General features: G+C 39.9%; 1 protein-coding gene across 6 annotated transcripts in view; it reads right to left on the bottom strand.

Annotated features, from left to right (window-relative positions):
- Positions 1–18,098, bottom strand: part of LOC138765084 (copine-8-like) — a 437,705-nt gene that overhangs the window by 101,499 nt on the left and 318,108 nt on the right. Inside the window, exon 1 of one of the 6 annotated variants that reach the window (XM_069941782.1) lies at positions 1,113–1,158. The exons of the other annotated variants lie outside the window; for them this stretch is intronic. The gene's annotated coding sequence lies outside the window, so the exon portion shown is untranslated. Of the gene's footprint in view, positions 1–1,112; positions 1,159–18,098 lie in introns of those variants that run through there. 6 annotated transcript variants of the gene reach the window in all.

The following is an 18,098-nucleotide window of genomic DNA, read 5'->3' as shown; positions in this document are numbered from 1 at the left end:
CTTTTAAGAAGCCAAATTGCTTTAAGAAAGGGGAAGAATATATAAGATGTTGTAGATGTATGAAACAGGATAGATGACCCAGAGTATATTTTGCCATCCTTCTTGATCATAGGCTTGTAACACAGCAAGACTGCAGGGAGGGAGGAAGAGCCCAAGATTTGGAAGACAGTCCATACCACAAAAAAGGGAAATAACTTGGTAGGGGACCAAGGTAAGGAGTTAAGTCTTATATGAGAAAACAAGCCTTTCCTGGCATTGCCAGTAAGTAGATCTTAAATTGTCAACCATAATACACAAGTATTCAATGAGCTATGGGGAGTACTGGCCAGGAACGAGTCGACCAGTGGTTCTCAACCTTTTTCTTTCCACTCACATAGCACCTTAAGCAATCCCTTACTAATCACAGAGTACCTATGGCATAGGGAATACTTAAAGTGGTATGTGAGTGGAAAGAAAAAGGTTGAGAACCACTGGTCGACTCGTTCCTGGCCAGTACTCCCCATAGCTCATTGAATACTTGTGTATTATGGTTGACAATTTAAGATCTACTTACTGAGATCAGATTGGGAACAAAACTTCTATCAGCATTAGCCCCCCCTCCACCCTCCCCCACTTCAAAGCCCACTGTTCCTGAAAAAAAAGTATAGAGATGTGTGAGGGAAACTACTTTACCATTTTAGAACAGTTGTAAATGAAATTTGCAAATTACATAAAGCATTTTGAAACTGCATTAGGGAGAATACTAATACCATTTTAACATTAGAATAACGTTGAAGAAAAATTTCTAGATTGCGATTTTTCTATCCAACCGTTTTCTGAAATTAAAATAATCAGAACTTAAAACACAGAAGTGAAAAGTTATCAGTTACTGACTGCAAAGTGTTGGATATTACTTTGAATGCACAGACATATAATTATTAGAATTCTTGGGAAGGTTTATGTGGAGAAGGAGATGCAGAAGAGCAAGGTTCAGACGTTCATGCCGTTAAGTACATAATTGCTCACTCGCTCTATTTGTTTATCGGTATTTTTCAAGATTGTTGACATTTCGAATTATGCCGATGGATAATCACGATGTGTATTCCTGAAAGGGTTAAGGAAATGGAATTCACCTTAAATTGAGTGAGTGACCCAGTCTTGCTACTTTTGACAAGTCCCATTGGAGTCGCTACCTGTGTTATTAAAACAACCTCATTAATATACAGGAATGCACAGTTGACTACTGGTTTTAAAAATCAAACACACTCAGTTTTCAATTTTAGTCAATTTACCTTGATACATTCAATTATGAAAAAAAACACTAAGATTAGAAAATATTTTTGAACTTTATCACTGTTATGTTGCTGTGTTGCAAACTTCTTTCTGTATTTCACAGCTGTGCATGTTTTCATTTTGATCCTGGCAACGGTTATTACTGCACAAACAAGATTATTTCGATCATAGGAGAAATTTAACATTGGTAGTCAAGCTTTCTAACCTTGGTCCAAGAATATGTACTAACTGCCCTGGAACAAGTTGTTTGGCTACCTATCAGTATGCAAAGCTGTGGAACATAAAGGGCAGAGTAGACCGGTGATGAGTGGGTGATGCTAGAGAAAAAATAAATAAATACTAAGGGAGGGGAGAAAACAATCAAAAACAAATGTTGTGTTACATCATAATCAGCTAACAATTAAACAAAAGCTGTAAGGTAGAAGTAAGACATCAAAGTATATTTCCTTACACGTCACAATATTGTTACATAGATTTTTTTTGGTTGAAAATAAAATGTCAGACTTTCTACATTATTGGTTTACAAAACTGTGAAAAGAATTAACGAGCAAAATTTATGATCAGGGTTTAAGAGTCTGAAACTTGGAAAATGAGCATCATTAATATATTGCAGGTAGCTATCAAGCCCGCACCGGGCCTGATGTTTGGCTTTTGTTGAGTGCCCTGTAAAGGGGTGCTTAGCAGGCATGCTGAGAAACTTTCAAGAAATGTGGTTATTCACATTATTAGTATTCTGCCCATATATCCAGCAGAAGACATTATTACAGATGAAAAAGATTGAAAGTACTTTAACTTTTTCAAAAATGGGTCCTTGACAATGACTTGAACAATCAGAAGACCAAAAATGAAGTTCTGATCAAGCTAATCACCATTGTTTTGATCACTGATGCAGGAGATGATTGTGGACTTCAGGAGGAAGTCAAGGGAACATGACCCAGTCCTCATCAAGGGCTTAGTAGTGGAGACAGTCAAGAACTTCAAATTCATGGGGGTCAACATCTCCGAGGATCTGTCCTGGAGCCTCCACATTGATGAAATCACAAAGAAAGCTCACCAGATTCTGCAAGTCACCGAAGACTCTTGTAAACTTCTACAGGTGTACCATGGAGAGCATTCTGCCTGGTATGGAGGTGCCAACTCCCAGGACAAGAATAAATTCCAGAGGGTTGTGAGCTTGGCCTGCAACATCACGAACATCAGACTTCACTCCATCGAGACCATCTACATGAGACGGTATCTTAAAAAAGCAGCCTCTATCCTCAAAGACCCAACACCATCACCCACGCCACACCCTCTTCACTGTGCCAACATTGGGGAAAATACAGGAGCCTAAAGATGAGCACTCAGGACAGCTTCTTCTACGCTGCCATCAGATTCCTGAATAATCAATGAATTAAAAACACGGCCTTACTTTTCATCCATTCTTATTGTCATTATTATTTTATTTTTTATAGTAATGTCATAAGATGGTTATAATAGGTATGTCTTGATTAAGTGGAAGGATCTTCCTATAAATTTAAATGGAAGAATAAATACAATTAAAATGAATATCTTTCGATGTATACAATATGTGTTTCAATCAATTCCGTGCTTACTTAATAAGAATTTTTTCTGAGATTTAAATAAAATGGTTAGGGAATTTTTATGGAAGGGTAAATTTCCGAGAGTAACTTTGAATAAGTTAACTTGGAAATATGCATTAGGACGATTACGTTTACCACATTTTCAAAATTATTACGAGGCAGCTCAATTTAAATTTATTAGTTCTTTAATGGATTTTGAACGGCCCCCTAGTTGAGCCAAAATTGAAATGGCGAATATTTCTGAATTTGAAATACATCAATTTTTGTTTCGGTAGAATTTAAATTTATTACAACAATATAATGTGCCTATACTAAAACACTTAATGAAGTTATGGATGAGAAAAAATAGGACGATAGGTTCTAAGGGTAAATTATTGTCTTTAACACCATTATATAATAATCAACTTATTCCTTTTTCAATGCATAATCAATGTTTATTACGTTGGAAATCTTAAGGTATAAAAAATCTGGGGGATTGTTTTAAAGAAGGTAAATTTTTATCCTTTAATCAAATGAGGGAAGATTTTGGTATTAATGAGAATTCTTTATTCGTTTATTATCAACTTCGATCTTTAGTAAAACAAATATTTGGTAGAGATATGACTTTACCTAAATTGACTAAATTTGAATCTTTTCTTGTGATTGTACCAAATAAGGGATATATTTCATTGATGTACCAAATATTAAAGGAGAGTGTGGAAAAAAAAGGGATGGGATAGATCTGATTAAATGGGAAAAGGATATCAACTTTACTTTTTCTGAGGATGACTGGTTAGATATCTGTCATGATGGTGTTACTAGATTGATAAATGTTCGTTATGCAATGGTTAATTACAACTTTTTTACATCAATTGTATTTTACACCTGAAAAGTTAAAAAAAATATGGTTTTAGTGAATCAGACTCTTGTTTTAGATGTGGTAATTCGGTTGGAACTTTTTTTCATGCTGTTTGGTTACGTGTACATATACAATCTTTTTGGAAAGCAGTTCAATTGTTTTTGGAACATTTGTATAAGATTAAAATACTTTTAGACCCGACAATATATTTGTAGGGTAAGTTGAAGCCTTTGAAAGATTTGGGATTAGATAAATTTCAGATTGCTTTTTGTATATTTACCTTTATCTGTGGTGAAAAAATGTATAGCAAGTACATGGAAAAATGCTAATTGATTGATATTAATAGATGGCATGAGATGAAAACTTGTTTGGTAATGGAAAAAATTACATATGTTTTACATGATAATTATTCTTTTTTTCTTAATAAGTGGTCTTTATATTCAGAATATTTACGTTTAAATTTATTTTGATTAGATTTTAGTAAATATATTTTAGTTTATATTTTAGTTTTCTTTCTTTTTTGGCTCTCCTAAAGAGAGCTGGATGAGAGGGGGAGGGTTTTTTTTTCTTTTCTTTTTTTATATATTTTTTTAAATTGTTCTCAATATGTACTTTTTCTACTGTATGTAATAACCTTGTTGAATGAATAAATAAAATTGTGAAAAAAATAGGTACGTCTGCACAAAACACCATATTTCATAACTCGTTCAGGACAAAAAAATCCTGATTCTGATTCTACACGCCTTTACCCTGCTTTCAGTCAGAGAGAAGTTGGTCACCTGCTAAAATTATTGAAGTGGCACCAATCAATTTACATGTATTGCCGTGGAAATAAAGAAACTCCCTCCAAGGGAATGAAATTCACCTGGAGTGGCAGTAAACAACAGATTGGCAGCCTTCAGTGGAAAAGGAAATTTTGACAGGATGTAAAGATACAAGATGGACCAAAATCTGAACCAAGACTATCACTCAAGAATAATTTCAACCTCATTGAAACTGAATATACTTTTGCACTTAAATTATGAGAAATTAGTTCCAGAGAAACACAAGATCAGAAAGGAATAAAAGAGGGAAGGTGTTTTACCTGATGGAACATTTCCCTTGGCTTCTGTTCAGATACATTGGAACATGTGGTGCACGCAATAATCACATCAAAGTGATGGAGTGGTTAAATGGCTTTAATTACCAAAACCTGAGCATTAGTGATACACGACTTCGCCAGGTTTCAGGTACAGGAGCAAGAGGGGGCAAGTCCAGGCACGCATTGGGAAATCCAGGGAAAAGCCAAGGGAGGGGTTAGGGAAGGTCAGACTGGCCAGTCCATACAACTATGCAAATGCCTTTCACCACAGAACATTTGGACACTACAACTTCAGAAATCAGGGCAAAGAAGTTACCAAAAAAAAAAAGATTTTTGAACAGGCTCACATTCAAGTAATTCCTTAGGCCCATTTTATTGTTTATAAGCCAATACATTTTCAAATTTATGATCATATTTTACTGTAAACCTTATTATGGGGCTCTTTAATGACACTTTCACAAGGAGAACATCCAAGATCTCAGACATGAGCGGAGTTGACTGAGCATTAAACACTGGAAAATGACCATGAAAACCAACGTAACATTTTATTCTACTGAATTAAGTTGGATACACCACCTTTTTTTGAAGGGGGAATAAAGTAAGATATTGTCTATGAAACTGATCAAAATGTTGTTTCAACATTTTTCAAAAAAAAACATGTGGAAATGTAAAATTTCAGGCCACAATGAGATGCTATTGTTGCATTCCAGGATTATCCCATGATTATAAAAAGTCATAAAGCGGTGCAAGTCAACCCCTATAAAGAAAAGATGGCTGAAGGCAGTGACCAATCTCACTGACCCAAAGAAAATATCAACACCCGCCCTGCAACATGTTCATAAGGTGGTTCAGGAAAATAGGCTGTAGACATGGGTACCATACTGATGGAGCAGTGTAGTTAGTGGTAGACATCCTCATAGGAAATGGCACTGATGATCTAAGCTTGATCCTGCATCCAGCATATTCAGTTCTGCTGCTGGATAGATTCACCCTTTCCCTTTGAGGGAGGGGGGGGAGAAGGTGATGAGGGTCATGTATCAATGGGGATATGATAAAGCTTTAGCATAAATGCTTGAAACTTTCAATTAGAAATCCTATGATCCATATCACAAGATTTGTAAAAATATATTATCATGCAATAACAAAGTCTCCTGATCAACAAAATGAGGAAATAAATATTTATGGTTCAAATTTATATATAATGCAATAAATGAGAAGATAAAAAAATAAAATTGGGATTCATCTAATTTTCTACATTACCAGTAAAATCATAAACTTGGCAACATTAGTAGATTGCATTATATTGGAATGAATAGACCAGCAATGTATATGTATGTCATGTTTATAAAACATATGACTAGTCGAACAAATTGTGGTTGAAAATTATTGTTATTCCTACTAATAAGATGGAATTTTGCAGAAATATCACTCGATACGAACTGCTTCAATCCCTTCATGTTCCTGTAAGGATGACCTAGAACTGTCACATACAATTATCTGCAAAGTGCAGCCTTGATGCCCAAATAGGGACTGGAAAATTGATAGCGAGAAGATTCAAAGAAATATCAGATCACACCACATCACAATCAATAACACTCAGGCAGCCTCGGCATATTTTGAATGCATTACATACGTATGCACATTTTTAAAGTAAGATCTGTCCTATTTAAAAGAAACGCTTACCTACAGCCAAAATAAATATTTATTTTGGATACTTCTTTAAAAAAAATGTTTCTCAATTTTAAATCCGAATCAGGAATTTTGGACAAAAGCTCTTTTGGATGTTAGATGCCTTGGTCACAGCCTAGGTTCTGCGGCAGCTCCTGGTTCTTTGTTGAAGGGGTCATGGGTTCAAGGTTTGGGCAGGATTGAGGAAGCGCAGTCTTTTCAAGGAGTTATTAAATTTCTCTGAAGGACATGTAAGGGCCTGTGGGAGTCCTTGAAGGTGAAGATAAAGGAAAAAAATTACATTATTGTCATCTAACCTACATAAAATTCTTTAACTTTTGTCCACCGTAAGGCAGAGAGTGAGTCGCCACTTTGTCCAGGGCTCCTCTCAGAAACCTACAGTACCTGGTGTTCCAAGGTGGTCTCCCCCGCGCCCCCCCCCCCCCCCCCCCCCCACAAGTACTGACCAGGCCTGAGCCTGCTTAGCTTCCGAGATCAATCTCAGGCATATTCAGGCTATTAGGTGCTGAAGGAGAGCATTTTAATTTTTGTTAGTATCCTTGCATTTTTGTTTATCCCTCGTGCTACAACTAAACATTATTATCTGGTTATTCTTGCAATTTTACTATGCATTCATGCTGCATGCAAACAACCTCAGAACCACACCATTGCAACATATGTGTTGGAAAATGACATCTTTAGAAGCGCTTTTTTGCTTCTCTGGGAATGCGAAAGGCATGACATAACAGCAAGACTATTTCAGTCCCAATTTTATCATTTGGCACATCTCATTTTAATGTATGAAATGAATAATGAATGACCTGGAACCCACTGAAACTCAGTTCGCAGTTTTGTTAAAAAAAAGACCTACTGTCTACCTTCAAAATGTGTGGCAATGCATTCCAGACTTCCATGCTGCACATTGCACCATTTGAGGTGCACCAGGTGTGTATTGTGGCCAAAGACTTGAATACATTTTCAATCAGGCCACTTCAGTGCAATATATTTTTATGATTTCACTGAATGCCTTGTTAAATGTATTTATGACAGCGAGAGATAGATTTTTAAATACGTGTTATGGTGAACAGACAGGCCAGTAGAGCTGAGACCATGGCCAGATCAGCAATGATCTTATTAAATGATGGAACAGGCTCTTATGCTCTTATGTATTAACAGTAATTTATGTATTAGATAAATGCTTACATTTTTATACTGTTCTTGCCTTTTAATTTTAAAAACGATTTTTCTAACTTCCTACAAATATTTTAAATCATCAGACGAATTTGAGAAATGGAAAGGTCTTTTAACACCACACTATCCAAAGGCCACTACGGTATTGACGGAGCAGGCCTCATTTCCTTTCACTTACGCCCTGTGTCTGCCCATGGCACATTTTGCCTTGAAGAAAGGCTGTGGCAGAATGACAGCAGCAATACAGCTGCAAAACTTGAGTTCTGCCTGAGTGATGACCATAAGACACAGACTGGGATCAGCATTTCCCCCATCCATTATGTTTGCTTTAAGGTTACTGAAGATTTCCCCTTTCATGCTCACAAAGTATTGACAGGAGAATGGACCAGTAAAGAAGCATCATGGTGACGCCTCCTTACCAATTCGTGTAATCCAATAAGGGACCATCAGAATTTACAACACAGGAAAAAGCTAGAACGCTATCTAGCGTATTCTGTCTCACTCTCTTTCAGTGCCTGGGATGGATAGGAAACTTCCATCTAAAAGAACAAATTTAAACTTGGTTAAGTTATTCAAAGGAAACAGCTCACCTCCATTCCTTGCTAATGTATATTTGGTAGGAATGCATTGCAGTGTGTGGTGCGCTGAGGTAGCAGCGAGCAAGCACAAAACTCAAAAGACTGTACAACAGGCTTTATTCAGGTAAAAGTCTGAACACCAGTTCATACTTCAGTGGCACCCGTGTGACTGGCTCAGGTCTATATTCGGGTCGGCTGATTGACAGCCGGCCAGGTGGAGTCAGCCCTCTGGGGGGGGGGGGGTCTATTCAGGTCAGCTGATTGATAGCGGGCCAGGTGGAGTCAGCCCATAGGTGGTCTTCCTGCAGGTACAGAGATCGCCCCCTGCAGTAGGCTGGTGGTCGTATCACCACACAGCTCATTTTTAAGTAGCTTAGTATTTTCCTGAAAAGATCTTGCCAATTGCTATGGACATATTCTGTGAAGGACCTTTAGATTACAACTTTAATGCTAGACTTCTGAATCATGTTGATTGTCAAAATAATGTGCCTTCTCTTTTCTGTCTGCTGTGAACAGCAGATGCTCAGATACTGTGAATCAGATAGCGTCGACAGCCAAAGAACTGTACTTGGCTGCTGACAGTCCCCGACCTGATAATCCTTCCATATGGTGTTATAGTTTTACCTCTGGAAGATGATCACTTTCATAGCTTCAGTTCAAGAGCTCAGCAGAATTTTCCACAGGTTGCACATTGAAAGATACAAAACAGGACAAGATCATTTGACTCTTCATTCTTGTTCTGACTCCATTTAATCCCAATTTCTGCCATTTTCCTGTAGTCGTTCCCCCTTCAAATATTTACCTAATTTTGAAATTTATCGTTAATTTACCTTTCGACAGAGAATTCTGAATATGTAACAGAAGGCCAGGCCTTCCCCTAAGCCTGCTCTGTTATTCGACGGGTTTGATCTGGTCTTGCCTTCAGCTCCACTCGGATGCAAGAAAAATAAATGGTTTGATGTGTGAGGTAGGCAAGGTTTAGTTGGTTGAGAAGGACAACCCAACATTGTGGGCTGAAGATCCTGTTTTGTTCTGTGATGTTCCACTTTGTTGCCTGGTCTCCATAACACGTGACTTCCTTAAAAACCAAACATCTTTTTACCCCTGCAATACTTCAGCCTCCAAAAAGTCATGGAGCACTGATAAAAGAAATTTTCCCTATCCAGTATTCTGAATCTATTCACCCAAGTTAGAGATACCCACAGGAGCAAAACAATCTCTCAGCATCTATCTTGTCATTCCATCAGAATCTAAAAGGTTGAATGGATGAATGAATGTATGTTGAGTGAATTGTCTTATTCATTTGATGTCTGCAGAGGTTTGGCAGCTGTAGGATTGGGCCTGCATTGATCACGCAATTACAGACTCAGAATAGTTTCCACATGGCATCGCAAAAGAACTGCAAATATTTTCCCGCCTATGACTCGGCGAAGCTACAAGTACAAAAAAAAACAGTGAAAATGGAACAACTTTTCTGCAGGGCAAGCAACAAATTTGAAGTATAGCAGAGCATTCAGAAATTACTGATCAGTATCAACTGTTTCAGTGCGGAAACTACGATTGGCCTCCTCAATAGTTACAAGAGGATGTGACTGCAAATCAATGTTTCTTTAGCCCTTTTCTGCATCTTGTGGGATGCAATCCTTTTCTATTGCTGCATTAATAAAGCCTTAGAGTTTCTTCAGATCAATGACTTTGAAGTTTTACATTTATTCAGAGTCTGCCTTGAAAGAAAGTCACCATCTAATAGGGGACAGCTTTGTCTCTTGTCTTGGGTACAGTAATAGGCATTTGAGAGAGTGGAAATCACTTCAGATCATTATGGCGCATTTAGCATATGGCGCACACAGCACAAGGACAGCCGGGAGCTCAGAAACTCCACCCTCTCCTCCCCTATCCCTGGCTTAAGTTTAAATTTAGACATACCACGCAGTAACAGGTCCTTCTGACACCCCCCCCCCCACCACCCCCCCCATTCCTGTGGCACCCAATTAAACCAAATTAACTTACAATCCCCATGTTTTGAACGGTGAAAGGAAACTGGAGCACCCGGAGGAAACCAACGCAGATAAAGGGAGAACGTACACACTCCTTATAAACAGCTCCGGATTCGACCCGGGTCTCTGGTCTGCAACAGTGTTAGGCTAAAAACTAGACTAATTGTGCTGCCTGTTCATGCAAGCATAACCCTTGATGAAAGAAATGAAGAGCAATATACTGGTGTTGCAGTATATGTAAATACGTGTGACACAAGCGATGCATTTAGTCCAGTGGTTCTCAACCCTTTTTTTTCCCATTCACATACCACCTTAAGTAATCCCTTACTAACCACAGATGCCATTGTATGCCATAGGTGCTCTGTGATTAGTAAGGGATTATTTGAGATAGCATGTGAGTGGAAAATAAAAGATTGAGAACCATTGATTTCGATATATTTGCCCATGAGCATGTGTGGACAAGTTAAGAATATCATAAAGGAACCCAATGCACAATGTGGCATACCTAATGGAGCTGCTAACTCTCAGAGCCAGAGACCTGGGTTCAATCCTGACCTCAGGTGCTGTCACAGTTGAGCCTTCACATTCCCTCTGTGATCATATGGCTTTCCTCTGCATGCCTAGTTTGTTCCCACATCCCAAAGATACAAGGGTGTGAGGTTAATTGGCCACTGTGAATTGATACTTTTGTGTTGGCGAGAGGGGTGGGGGAATTAAAGAGAAAGGGGAGAATATTAATAAGATTGAAAGAGTACAGAGGGATTTACGAGGCTCAGACTTATGGAACTGAGTTATAGGGAAAGGTTAAGCAGGTTAGGACTTGATTCCCTGGAGTGTAGAAGAATGAGGGGAGATTTGATAAAACTATACACAATTATGACTGATAGTAATAGAATAAATACAAGTAGGCATTTTTCACTGAGTACAGCGGAGATGCAAACCAGAGCTCGTAGGTTAAGAATGAAAGGGGAAAGGTTTAGGGCAGTGGTTCTCAACCTTTTTCTTTTCACTCACATACCACTTTACATAATCCTTATACCATCGGTGCTCTGAGATTGGTAAGGGATGGCTTAAGGTGGTCTGTGAGTCAGAAGGGAAGATTGAGAATCACTGCTCTAGTCCCAATTGTTACTGAAATATTTTGCCTGAGAAAAATTGTAATTGGCCCATTTCCTTTGGAGTTATGAAACCATGCACATAATGAGTCAATTAGGAACAATTAAAACAGAGGTTTTCAAACTCTTTCTTTCCACCCACAAATCCCTTAGTAATCACAGAGCACCTAGGGCATAGGGAATACTTAAAGTGGTATGTGAGTGGAAAGAAAAAGGTTGAGCGCCAATAGTTTAGGGGAAACATTAAGGAGAACCTCTTCACACAGAGAGCAGAGGGAGCATAGAACAAGCTGCCATCTAAAGTAGTGAATGCGGGCCCAATTTTCACATTTAAGAAAGTCTTGGACAGGTACATAGGCAGAGAGGGTATGGAGAGCTATGGACTGGGCAGAAAAATAGTTTGGCACAGACTAGAAGTGCTAAAGGACCTATTTTCTGCGCTGTATTTTTCTATATTCAAATAAAATTTAGAGTTAATGTTGGATTAGGGTAAATTGGTAGTTGATGGGCAGGGCAGACTCATTGAGCTGGATGGCTATATTTGTCCTGTCTCTATGGCTCTGTGACATTTTGGAGGCCTTCATATTTCCTCCATATTACTCTACACACACTGCAAGTTGCTACACGCAGAGGCCACCAGAAGGATCTGGCCCAGTGAGGAGTTGTGGCTGAATCATTGAAAATATTCAATGCTGAAATAAAAGGATTTTTGATTTGTGAGGGAGCACAATGTTATGGACAACAGGTGACTAAGTGGACCTGAGGCCAATATGAATCATCCACAAACTTGTGGAATGGCAGAACAGTTTTAAGGGACCACATAGTCTGCTCCTAATGCTCTTAGAATTTAGAAATCTCTGTTCGAAGCTGGTTGGATAATAGATGATAAACTTCAAGATGGAATTAGGTAAAGATTGGAAAGGAGAGAGACTATTAGAAAATGGCAGAGATTGTATCAAAATTGCCCTTTTAAAGAGTCAGCTTGAGAACGAAGTGCCAAATGAGCTTGCCTTTTTTTGTATCATTCTAGGTGGGCAAAATTCCAATGGGCACTTGACCTGGAGCCTCTGAAATGAATCACTTTCCAGAGGTAAACTGTGGCTCAAGATGGAAAGACTTCAAAGTCAGGCACTTTTGACAGTCAAGGATGTGGGTTTGAAATAACTGAAAAGAAACTGCTTGACGGGTTCAGAGTATCTGAGCTTCTCCAACACGCTTGTGTGTTGCTATTGCCCCCAGCAGCTGCAGACTTTCTTGTTTGACTCAGTGTTTGAGCATCTGCGAAGCTGCAGTTGTGCTGAGTTAAGTTCTGTAACAGCAGAAGTGGAATGCGGACTCAATCAGGCCCATATGAGGAAGTTAGGGGTCTATGCCAAAGTGAGGGAGCCCTTCAGTTGTGAGTAGCACGAACGGAGAGAGGTCTTCTCGCCACATCGATGGTTTTGAGCATGGTGCCCCTCCATGCAGAATCAAATATCTTACATTCAAAGAAGCATGGAGAGGCTGCAGAACCAATCCTTCAGAGACAATGGGAGAGTGAGAGATAAAAGAAGAATTGAACTGTTCGGGAAGATCATTTTGTGATTGTTCAGAGGGGCTGAAGAACCTGTTGCAAAAATTGAAGTTAAGGCACTTTTTCTGAATCAAAGCAGTGGGACAAGTCCATGTGCGGCTCAACAGTTGAGCCGACTCTTCCAACTCTATTTATACACAGGCTCAAACATTTAAGCAAAAATGTAAGATATGCACATCAAAGCTAACGGCTTCTAAACAATGTGAGAAGACATTTTATGGGCACACGGCTTTTGCAAAGGTTGGAGATGACGATAATATCATATGAAGATAGTGGTCTGTTCTTTAAAGTTTGGGAGAATGAGAAAGGATCTCATTAAGTGCATACAAAATCCCTCAAGGGCTGAACAGGACCGTTTCCCTGGCTGAGGATTTTGGAGGATGTGCTTTAAGAGAGCAAATCCGCTATGATCTCATGGAATGGAGGAGCAGATTCAAGATGCATCATGTCGTGCTCCTGCTCCACTTTGTGATGTTAAGGTGGAATTAAATGAATGAAAAGGTCGAGCAAAATGTAAAGCAAAAAGGAAATTCTGATACCAACGCAAGATTGGAGCAGTGAAATATGTTTAGTCTGAAAGAAGAATGAGGGCTTAGCCCAGAGTATATGGCAGGATCCTGGAAGGCAAGGGAGTCTAACAGCAACTAGCTGGGTCGTTAGAGTGAGGGAAATGCTGCCAATAGGAAGGTAAAAGGAAGAGGCTGCCAAGGCACAGTGGTGGGGGACCAGTCACTATGTGAATTTTGAACATCATCTATAACAGTGAATGCAGCAATGGGAACAAACAACAACTTCAAGGTTGAAATTAAAAAAAAATGGTTTGTATATTGGCTTGTTGATGAGCTGACTAGGGGATTCGCTGTTCTGCATTGGGTATTATGTAATGCACCATAGTTGATTTAGAGAGCATACTGTAAAGAAAAAAACATTGGTGGCTGAGATCACAATACGGCCGAGATTGAACAAGTAGAAACTGATGTCAGACATGCCAAGATTTCAGTGGAGTAGTTACAGAGGGGTGAGACAGGAACTGGCCAAAGTAGATTGGAAGGGTACGTTAGTAGGGAGGACAGCAGAGCACTAATGGATGGAGTTTCTGCAAGGTGAGGAAGGTGCGAGATAAATACAGACCAAAAAATAGGAAATATTCAAATGGAGAATTGTCACGACTGTGGCTGAAAAGGGGTCAAAGCCAACCTAAAAGAGAGACATAAGAGGAAGCAAAGTTTAGTGGGAAATTAGAGGATTGGGGAGTTTTAAAAAAATTACAGAATTGTAGAGCTCGTCGAAATAATCAAAGACTTGTTGATCCAAACCAAGGCTTTTATTAGCAAAAGACAGGAGCTCTTCACAGGTGGCCGACCAGTCCGGAATGATCCAACCTGGCTAGGGATACAACCCTTTAAGGCCCAGACATAAGGCGTGGCTTAGCTCTCAGCCAATCGCTGTAAGCACAGTCTAGATACAGTACCTATATACACTATGTACATTGGTGATAGATCTGTACTATCACAAGAATGTAACTAAAAGAGGAAGGAAATGATGACGTAGGAATGTAGGCTAACAAATAGCATCAAAGAGGATACAAAAATCCTCTTCAAGTCTATAGAAAGGTGAGATCACTAGAAAATTACGCTGGAGAAATAATAATGGGAGACAAGGAGATGGCAGAAGAGCTAGATGAGTATTTTGCATCTGTCTTCACTGTGGAAAACATTAGCATTGTGCCAGATGTCAAAGGGGATCAGAGAAGGGAAGTGAGTACAGTTACTATTTCAAGGAAGATAGTACTCAGAAAGCTGAATGGTCTCAGGACGAGTAAGTCTCGCAGACCAGATGGATTGCACCCTCGGGTTTTGAATGAAGTAGCAGCAGAAATTGTGGAGCCATTTGTAATGATTTTTCAGGAATCATTGGATTCAGGTATAGTCCCGGTGGACTGAAAAATGTCACCCCACTATTCAAGAGAGAATGAGGCAGCCGAAAGGAAATTATAGATCTGTTAGCTTGGTGTCGGTCATTGGGAAGATATTGGAGTCCGTTGACAAAGATGAAGTTACGGAGTACTTGGAGACACACAACATAGTAGGCCAAAGACAGACAGCAGGGCTTCCTTAGGGGAAAATCTTGCTTGACAGACATACTGGAATTCTTTGAAGAAGTGACAAGTGATAAAGAAGATACAGCGGATGTTATCTTTTTTGATTTTCAGAAGGTCTTTGACAAGGTGCCACACATGAGGCTACTTAACAAGATAAGAGTCCATGGAATAACAGGAAACATACCAGCACAGGTAGAGCATTGGCTGATTGGCAGGAAGCAGAGAGTCGGAATTCAGGGATCATATACTAGATTGTTGACAGTTGCTAGTGGTGTTCCACAGGGGTCAGTTTTGGGCCACTTCTTTTTTATGTTTTTAATGATTTCGATTATGTAATGAATGGCTTTGTGGACGTTTGCTGATGTTATGAAGGTAAGTGGAGAAGGCAGTGTTGAGGAAACAGGGAGCCTGCAGAAGAACTTAGATTAAAAGAACGGGCAGAAAAATGGCAAATGAAATACAATGTCAGAAAGTCCTGCACATTGGTAGAAAAATAAACAAGCGTATCATTCTCCCCAAATGGGGAGAAAATTGAAGATAGCTGGATGCAAAGGGACCTGGGAGTCCTCATGCAGGATACCCTGAAGGTAAACTTGCATATGGAGTTGGTGGTGAAGAAGATGAATGCACTGCTGGCATTCATTTCATAAGGAATAGTATAATAAGAGCTGGAATGTGATGCTGAGGTTTTATAAGGCACAGGTGATATCTCATATGGAGTATTTGGGATGTTTTCAGGTCCTCATTTCAGAAAGAACATGCTGATGTTGGAGAAGGTTCACAGGAGGATTACAAGGATGATCCTGAGAATGGAAGGGTTTTTATATGAGGAGCGTTTGACAGCTCTTGGCCTGTACTCATTGGAATTTAGAAGAATGGGGGGGGGTGGGGATCTCAATGAAACATTTTGAATGTTGAAAGGCCTGGACAGAGTTGATGTTGAAAGGTTGTTTCCCACAGTGGAAGGGATTGGAAGGCTCATGATAATCCCAGGTATCAAAGGTTACAGGAGAAGGCTGGCTAGTGGGGCTGAGTGAGAAAATGGATCAGGTCATGATTAAATGGTAGGGCAGACTCGATCGGCTGAGTAGTCTATTTCTGCTTCTATCTTTGGCTTGGCTTCGCGGACGAAGATTTATGGAGGGGGTAAAAAGTCCACGTCAGCTGCAGGCTCGTTTGTGGCTGACAAGTCCGATGCGGGACAGGCAGACACGATTGCAGCGGTTGCAGGGGAAAATTGGTGGGTTGGGGTTGGGTGTTGGGTTTTTCCTCCTTTGCCTTTTGTCAGTGAGGTAGGCTCTGCGGTCTTCTTCAAAGGAGGTTGCTGCCCGCCAAACTGTGAGGCGCCAAGATGCACGGTTTGAGGCGATATCAGCCCACTGGCGGTGGTCAATGTGGCAGGCACCAAGAGATTTCTTTAGGCAGTCCTTGTACCTTTTCTTTGGTGCACCTCTGTCACGGTGGCCAGTGGAGAGCTCGCCATATAACACGATCTTGGGAAGGCGATGGTCCTCCATTCTGGAGACTTGACCCATCCAGCGCAGCTGGATCTTCAGCAGCGTGGACTCGATGCTGTCGACCTCTGCCATCTCGAGTACTTCGACGTTAGGGATGTAAGCGCTCCAATGGATGTTGAGGATGGAGCGGAGACAACGCTGGTGGAAGCGTTCTAGGAGCCGTAGGTGGTGCCGGTAGAGGACCCATGATTCGGAGCCGAACAGGAGTGTGGGTATGACAACGGCTCTGTTGTTCTATAGTCTTATGATGACAATACTGTCTCCAAGTTGTCGATCACATGAGGCTCTTAAAAATTCTCAAGACATCCAGCAGAGTGCCAGATACTGAACACGCACACCTTGCAAACACCATTGTTGACTGCATCGACATACAAAGAAGGATGAACCACAGCAGTGGAGGAGGAAGAAGCAAATATCATTCATCCTCTGTAAGGAAGTGCCAGAAGGGAGCCTTTCTTGGCACACTACACCACCATCTGTGAATTGAAACTTGTAGGTGATGTATCCAACAATGGAACGAGAGGAACAATTAACCAAGTATTAGATGTTAGCCAAGAAAGGGTTTTTTTTGAAATATGTGTTTTATGAAGTGTGAAAACATTTGAGGCTAAATAGAGAATTAACCATCAGGGATCATAAAGTTCAACTATTTTCTGCTGGGTACACTTTTTATACTAGTCACTGACACAACCCTCATGGGCCAATCATGAATGTGACAATAGTTTTCACAAGAGGGTATCAAACAGGAAGAAAGCGAGCAACTGTGAATATCTACCTATCCTTTTATTTCTATTACTTTTTTCCCCCTCCCATGTTGTGAGTTAACTTAGTTCCTTAGTTTACATATATAAAGGACAGCCTAACCTGGACCTACAGCATTCCTCATTGGTCAGGAAGATATTGGAATATCTACAGATCTTGAGGATGTTGGGGTGGGGAAGGTTACTGGACCCCATCTTGGCAACATTTTTACAGGAGCACATTTGAGAATGTCTTGTCTGGCTGAATCAATGTGGGATATAACAGCCGCAAAGCATTGGACCAGAAGTCAATACAAAGGTCATCAAAATGGCTGATAAGGTCACTGAGGTCTCCTTTTCCACTACTGACAACATTTACCAGGATCATTGCTTAAAGAATTATAGAAGACCCATTCCTTCAGCACATTATATCTTTGACCCACTACCAACAAGGTGGAGTTACAGGAGCACCGCAATCTGGGATAACTCTGATGAAGGAAATAAAGAATATTTTAAGTGTTTCACCCTTAGTTTCTTACACACCAGAACATGAAAGAGCACTTCAAACATATCTGGTATGCTTTTTAGATCTGTGGTTCTTGCATTTTACTCGGAGAGGTACTGTACACAGAACTGACCAGAGGATATTTCTTATGGCCAATCCCAATATTCACAAGATCAGGATTTTCCAAAACAAGAGGGGCTTTGGACCGTAGTCACTGTTGGTATATAGGGGAAACGTGGCAAGGAAATTTTGTGCAGGTTGATGAGAAATAGCAGTTCTCATGGCAGAAACAGTCTGCTGTTGATTGCCAGTGAGATATTTGTCAGAATGCAGATGAGT

This window comes from Narcine bancroftii, chromosome 5, assembly GCF_036971445.1.
Source record: "Narcine bancroftii isolate sNarBan1 chromosome 5, sNarBan1.hap1, whole genome shotgun sequence".
NCBI lineage: Eukaryota > Metazoa > Chordata > Chondrichthyes > Torpediniformes > Narcinidae > Narcine > Narcine bancroftii.
This window is presented reverse-complemented; position numbering and strand designations above follow the sequence as displayed.